The sequence below is a fragment of the Carettochelys insculpta genome, chromosome 5, assembly GCF_033958435.1.
Source record: "Carettochelys insculpta isolate YL-2023 chromosome 5, ASM3395843v1, whole genome shotgun sequence".
NCBI lineage: Eukaryota > Metazoa > Chordata > Testudines > Carettochelyidae > Carettochelys > Carettochelys insculpta.
The window spans coordinates 20,843,856-20,851,745 of NC_134141.1; positions in this window are offsets into that span (position 1 = coordinate 20,843,856).

The following is a 7,890-nucleotide window of genomic DNA, read 5'->3' on the forward strand; positions in this document are numbered from 1 at the left end:
CAAGGTTCCCTGTAAGCTGGGTGTCTTCCCAGCTACTTACTTATGACTGCCCTGCAGAGAGCTGCCTCACTGGGGAGGGGCACTTCTCACTTAGCTGCAGCAGCTCTCTGCTCAGGACTATGGATCATGTTGCCCCCTGGCAGGGAGGGTACATAAGGAGGGGGAAAGGAGTAAGTGATGTGTGGGAGGGGTATCTTTCCTCTCAGTTAGGATATGGCAGCTAGCCAAGTAAAGAGGAAAGCAATTACTCTTTCTAGCAACTAGCTGCTCGTATTCCCTCTTCCTTCCCTGTATTCTTTCCCAGTCTCCAGCTGGGTTAGGGAAAGGGGAGAGATGGGAGCAGACTGCATGGGGTAGGTCGGTTTGGTGGGCTGGGAGAGGGGAACGGGGAGTGAGTTTGTGGCAGTTGGTGCCACGAAGACAGGACTCTCTCACAGGCTCTGGCGGGGCTGGGGCACAGGTGGGAACCAATTGTATCAGGTTGGGGGAAATGTGGATGGATGGGTGGGTGGTGGTATTGGTGTGGTGTGGTGAGGAATTGTTTGGGGTCTCCTGACTTATTCCCATCTGGGCTGCAGCAGGAGTCGGGGCCACTCATGGCCTCAGCATAATTCAGGCTTTAGTGAATGAATCCTAGAGGAAAGGTGAGGCTCGTGACATTTGCATGATTACATTTCAAAGAAAGTTTGCATTGGTTTTAATGGCTTAAGGTAACAGAGAAAAGGATCGGTTAATGGAATTTTTAGGAGTGTTGTAGATATCTAAAAATTCTGATCTTGATTTTTTTTTTTTTTAAAAAAAATCCTGTCTTACTAATGTATATGTGATACTGTTAAAACTGGAAAAACTTTACTGTAAATATTGTTTCTTTGGCCAAGTGATTTTTATAATGTTTTAGAACTTATTTGGGCAGGAGTATTAGAATTAAGGCCAGATCTTTGCTACCTGGTAGAGTTTTGGCTTGTAAATATTGTTTTAATATTTATATGAATAGCAGGACTATATTTCTAATTAACTCATAATTTGTTTAGCATCTTAAAACTGAGCTATGTGTGGATAATATACATGCATCTGATGAAGTGGGTCTTTGCCCACAAAAGCTTATGCTCCAAAATATCTGTTAGGTTATAAGGTGCCACAGGACTTCTTGTCATTTTTGGAGCTACAGACTAACTCGGCCACTTCTCTGATACAAGAGAGAGTTTTTTGAATTGCAAAAGTCCATAGCATGCAAGTGTTCTAGCAGATGCTTCATTTTCTGAGAGCAGCTTTAGTAGTCGAGATGCTGAAGGTTTAGTGACCTGTAGGAGTAGGTTGTTAGATTGGGGTTATGGTGCATATTTTTATGCTTTTACTAAATGGCCAGGTCTTTGATTTTATTTATGTAGCTGTTCTCCGTGGATCCCATTTTGGTGTGTTTACTAGCTTGAATTATTAGAAAGGATGATAATAAATATACTCCAAGGGTAGTGTTAATTTTTGTTTTATTTGGTTTCCTATTAAATAAATATCTTAAGTATTGTTCCTTGTTAACTAACACTTGTTTTTGTTACAGATACTTCGGAGCATAAGCTTTTGTGTACAAAGGGCCGCGTCGTCTGATGCTACGTAGTCGTATCTGACTAAGCGGATTTTTGCCCACAAAAGCTTATGCTTCAAAATCTGTTAGTCTATAAAGTGCCACAGGACTTCTTGTTGTTTTTGTGGACACAGACTAACATGGCTACCCCTCTGATACTTTTATTTTTTTTCTTTTCATACCTATGAATTGTTTAAAATATACACTTCCGGCTAGATTTTATTGTACAGGTGGTGCACATCCACACACAATTTCAATATTGGGGTTACACATAAGAAACTTCAACCTGTCCAATGATGGACGATGTCAGAGGGAACTCTGTCCCCTCCTCCCAGGGTGGTGGGACTGGGGCTTTTGTCAGCACTAGAGACAGAAGTTGCATTTTCTACCTTGTGTATGTAAGTGGGGGATGTGTCTTTTTGAGAATGGACTGGAGTTTTACAACTTCTCTTTTCCCCAAAAGAATGGGTTTTACATCTGTAATACCAGCTATGGGACGGCCAAACAAGCAGTGGGCCTCTTCTAAAAGGTTTCTTTCCCTAAAGGAAAAAGGGTTCATGGTTACGGCTGAAATGAAATCCTCCTTTAATCCTTCCCATTTTGAAATGTTGTAATTGTTTTGCTATATCATTAATAAATTATTTTAAAGGTTTAAGGGATGTTTGTCATGCTACTAAGCAGGCTGAGATCTCTGTCTAACAAACCTCTTTATAATAGAGGGCAGCTACAGGGTCCAGTTAATACCTGAATCCAAGAGTCAGAAGTTATTCCATTGGAATTAATACAACACTAGGGCTGTGTTACAGAAACAATTATATTTTCTCTTAATAAGGAGGTAAATACTTGTTTATAAAAGTGGTAAAACAAGCTCATTTCCTGAACAGTTTCTTAGAAAAGAGCTTGCTTTCTAAGTATACTTATAGAAACACCCAGCCATTATGGAATGAACGGTTTGTCTGTTCTTTTCATAACAACATGAGTCTTTCTTAAAACAACATTATAAATGAGATACAGAATCTGTTAAATGTGATGTGAGACATTCTGTCCCCTCAGACACAAATGCTACACTTCGCAGCATTCCCAGCTGCTGACATACACGAGCCCTTGAGGCTGGGAATCATACAGCCGATCACTTTATTTTTTTGTGCCACTTATCTCTGGTAGTAATCCCAGGTCTGTCCCTGCCTCCCCAAACATCTCTGGACCAGTAACAGAGAAGTAGCCGTGTTAGTCTGTATTCTAACAAAAGAAATCCACAGTCATGTAGCACTTTAAAGACTAACAAAATAGTCTCATTTAGAGAAAGTCTGGAATTCACTCATTCAGGTCTGTTATAGCCCTTTGGGTACCAACTGTGACTAATTCAACAGGCCCAGCTGGAGTTCATCTCTGCAACAGTTTCTCCAGGGGAGCCCATGACAGCGTACATTTGGCTGCTATATAAAGATAGCAGCTTCAAAACAGTTGGATTTATTTTGCCCCAAAGGTATACAGCAATCAAAGACATACAAGTAAAGAATCACTGCAGACCCAGGCTAACCAGCTCCAAGCTAGCACACTGAATAGCTGAGGGGGTGTTACAAAACTCAGGACTTCAAGTCTATCCACCCCACCTCCAGGTCCGAGACAACCTGAACTCTATCCCCATACCAAATGTCCAAATTATTGTTTTTAGTGCAGTGGTGCTCACTCCCAGCTGCAGAGTAAAGGTATGCATTTCCCTAGCAAAACTTAGACTATCTCAAAGGTCCAGCTTATTTCCACTCTCTGAGTTGGGAGGAACTTTCTACACTGATTGCAGTTGGGTCCCTCTATCTTTGAGGGTATGTCGATCCTGAAGCTGTGAACATACTTTGCAACTACCTCTGCTCAAGCTAACATGCTAAAAGTAGCAGGGCAGCCAGATCTAGCTCCCTGAGCACACCAGCCTGGCTCCCTTAAGAGAGCCACTGAAGTAGGAACCTGAGCTTCTGCTTATGCCACCCTCCACTACACTGCTACTTGTACATGCTGGCATGTGTCTACTTGAGCTGGAAAGCACACTCCTAGCCTTGGCACTCTCTCTCTCAGCTCTCCAAAACCAAAAAACCCACCATCCCTTTTCTAGGATCTTCCCCAGGTTTAGCCTGGATGTAACAAAGTAGGAAGTCTGCCAACAATTGATGACTCAACCATTGTTATTTTAATGCTTATGAAGCTACATGAGGCTGACTTACCTCTGTCATCATTTTACCTCTCAAGCTAGGTTCTGGAACCAGAGATTTTGCTGGATTGGAATGGTCCCCAGCTCCTGCCCCCTCTCTACTTCCAGCCCCGGCTGGCCACCCTGCTGCTGGCCCCAGCCAGGGTGTCCCAGTCTCGACTCCCAGCTCTGATGCCGCTAACATAATGGGCCCCAGCTCCTGCAACCCTCGGAGCCAGGGCTGCTAGCCCTTCTGCTCACTGAATCCTGGCCCCCAGCTCTCTGGCCTGGGAACATCAGTGGTTCTGCCAGATAAGAGCATCCCAATTAGGGAGGTGCAACCTGTAATATGAAATGTAAAATAGAGATGGCCCCAAAATGCAAAGTTTGAGGGTAGACCTGAATTTTCAAAAAGTTCAGGATTGTTCTGAACTTGAATTTTTCATTTGTCCAAGTATAGAAAGAACACCTGGCTTTATAATTCACCATCTTCAAATGTTTTGTTTCCAATACAAACACTTCTCACACATACAAAGAACATTTTAAATACTGATCTAAGTACATCAGTATATCCCTCTGATTTTAGTTATCTACTAGTGACTTTCACGTTAATCAAAGGAAAAAGAATCACATACAAAAGTATGTGATCAGATTTCTTAATTATATTGATAATTATTTCTAATTATTCTACTAGTAATTTATCCTACAATTTCAATCCATCTCTCGTCATTCTCTACTCTATTTTTGCAGACCAATTCATTTATCAAAATACCCCATTTTCTCTTTCCATGCACTGTGAACTCCTATAAGATCCATCTTATTTGGCAGGATTTCAAATACTTATACAGCTTTTGTTTGTCACATCAAATGCACTTTTAGCTTAGCTGCTTAAAAAATAAATGTTTAAATGCTACTAGCTTTTCTATATATTTCTCTCTCTTTGATCAACCCCTTCCAAATGTTCAGGAGTAATCCATGAGTAATTATAACTTCTTAGCTTCCTTTGTCTAAAAGAAGCCTATTTATCACAAACTGTCATGAATTCTGATTTAAAATTATCAAGAGCCCAATTACCAACAGGAATAAGATACCTCTTTCCAATTAAAGTGATTTCATATAAAACCCAGCAACATTTCACTTTATAATTATGCACATTCTTATCAAATGTGAAGGTTCACCCTGCTTGTTTTACAGTTTCTCAAAGGAAAATAAAAACATTAATTATATGATGCTCCAATGCCAGATCTAATGATCCTGTCACCATAATTTGAGAGCCTCTAATCTCTCAAAGTACCCTGTCCATTTTTTAAAGGTTATTACTGCTTTCCCCTACTAACCATCACCCTAGGATGGGGCAGAAGGTATAAAATGGATTATCTGTTATATGCAGTTGAAAAAGTGATCCCCATTACTTTTAGTAAAACTGTAAAAAACTACCTTGTGAAGAGAAGAAACTAGGAGCTACTCTATCTTTAAGCCACAAAAACAAGAAATTCAGTTTCAGTTGAAACACTAAACATGATCCTGCAAATTATTTGCTATGTGAATTGCCTCCAATAGGACTACTTGTGCAAGTATGAGAGTGCTCATACCTGTTTCATCTTTTTGTGCCTAATTGCAGAAAGACCACCACAACAGCCCTCAAACTTCAGACTGGCCCCTCAGATTTGTTCAGTATGAGACATACTGTGTAAGTAGAGAAGTATTTTTATCAGTTGTTTTTTTAAAAACTGTGGCTTTAACAATCTTCTTGGCAGTCACCCGATAACAAGTAGGAAGTCAGGTCACCTTCCTATTTGTGAGTTGTTGATGGCTGATCAGCCCAGTTCTGGAGCTGCAGATCTTATCACAGAAGGGGCAGATGTTGGTAGCTGTTGGAGGGGCGCAGAACAGTTTTTTGTTGCTCTTTTCTTCTCATCTGCATTGAGGCAGGACCTCTCAAATTGTGCAACCCCCTCATGGATTACTGCTCTCCACTGGGGACAGTCCTGGGCAAGGTTCTCCCAAGTTTCCATAACAATGCTGCACTTTTTCCACATGTGCTTTCAGCATGTCCCTAAATTGCTTCCTCTGGCCCGCAACACTCCTGCGTCCTTACTTCAACTTGGAAAACAGAACCTGTTTTGGAAGGCACTGATCAGACATTCGAACCGCGTGACCAGTTCAGCCAAGTTTAGTGAATGATAATGGCTTCAATGCTGGTCATGTTTGACTCTTCCAGGCCACTAATGTTTGTGCACCTATCCTTCTAAGAGCTATTTGGGCTTCTCCAGAGGTAGCGTTCATTATATTGTTCAAGTGTCTTCAAATGCTGTTTGTATGTTGTTTAGATTTCATGTGTGTACAGTAGCATTGGGATAACCTCTGTGCAGTATACAAGGAGCTTTGTCTGAGCATAGGTGTCCTGGCTTTCAAAGACCTTTTGTCTCAGGAAGGCAAAAGTGGAACTTGCACAGCTCCGATGATGCTGGATTTCTGCGACAATATCAACTTAAGCAGAAAAATGACTTCCAAGGTATGGGAAATGCTCCACATTTTCCAACACTTCTCTGACTTCAATAGATGGTACATGACATTGAACCAATCAGCAATTTATACACCCAATTTGTAACACACATGGGAGATGGCATAAAACCTCCACCACACAGGGTGTTTTTTTAAGACTGACCAATGTGTTCTCCACAGATAAGCATCTAGTGTATGAACTCCTTCATGACCGGTGACTTGTCATATTGAGAAAAAAAAAAAGTCTTTTTTTTTTAAATCATAGCCTTTACAACTTCCTGTGCAGAATATAAATAGCCAAAAGGTCACCAAAAAATAATCACACAGGGGAAGGAGAACTTCTCAGACATAAGGGGGACCCTCATGGGTCCTTCACAAAGAGTTCAGTAGATATCTTAGACCTCCCTGGCCATACATTGCAGCCTAGGATCCCACAAAGGCCTTGCTTCCTTTCCCAACAGCTGAGAATGCTCCAGGTCAGTCTCTCTCACACACCACCTCAGAGAGCTGCAACTTACTGGAATTACATTTCAGTGGTAAAAAGGCTGGTTTGTGGTAAGTGGTAGGAAGAATGGGGATTGGCAGGGCTTTCAGACACCTTCTTAAAATACTCCCCGGCCCCCAACTGAAAGCAGAATTGAGTCAATTTCCCTGCCTCTGACCATCAGTACTTTCTACCTACTGCTAAATTATCCCTGCCCTTGATGATACAGAACAGTGTAATTTAAAAAACCCAAACCCCACCTTTCATGTTCTAGGCTGCAGCAAATGACATCTAATAGTCTCTAATTCATCTATGCCTTCACAGCTGTTCTATCCCTTCTGTCTCTTGGTAAGTGGTCTTCTCCCATTGTCCTCCAACTTGGCTGCATTTTCAACTAACATCCCCAACCACCATGACTGCCTCTGACTTGCTTTGTGGCTTTTGAGTCCCCTTTTGCAAGTTAGCAGTACGTACTTAAGAATCTGGACTGAGAACCATTAATAACTAATCTCTGCGTACAGTTAAACAGTCAGTTTTGCACCCACCTCATAGTAGCCCCATCTAAGTTGTATTTGCCTAGTTTATTGATAAAAATATCATGTGAGACCGTATCAAATGCCCTACTAAAGTCTAGGTATACTACATCCACTGCTTCTCCCTTATCAACAAGGCTTGTTATCCTCTCAAACAAAGCTATCAGAATGGTTTGTCATGATTTGTTCTTTACAACTCTATGCTGGCTGTTTCCTATCACCTTACCACCATCCAAGTGTTTGCAGATGATTTCCTCAATTACTTGTTCCATTATCTTTCCTGGCACAGAAGTTAAACTGACTGGTCTGTAGTTTCCTGCATTGTTCTTATTCCCCTTTGCATAGATGGGCACTATATTGGTCTTTTTCCAGTCTTCTGGAATCTCTCCTGTCTCCCATTATTTTCCAAAAATGATAGCTAAAGGCTCAGATATCTCCTCTGTCAGCTCCTTGAGTATTTTAGGATGCATTTCTTCAGGCCCTGGTGACTTGCAGACATCTAACTTTTCTAAGTGATTTTTAGCTTGTTCTTTTTTTTATTTTATCTTCTAAACATACCCCTTTCCCAGTAGAATTCACTATGTTAGCCATTCCTTCTTCATACTTC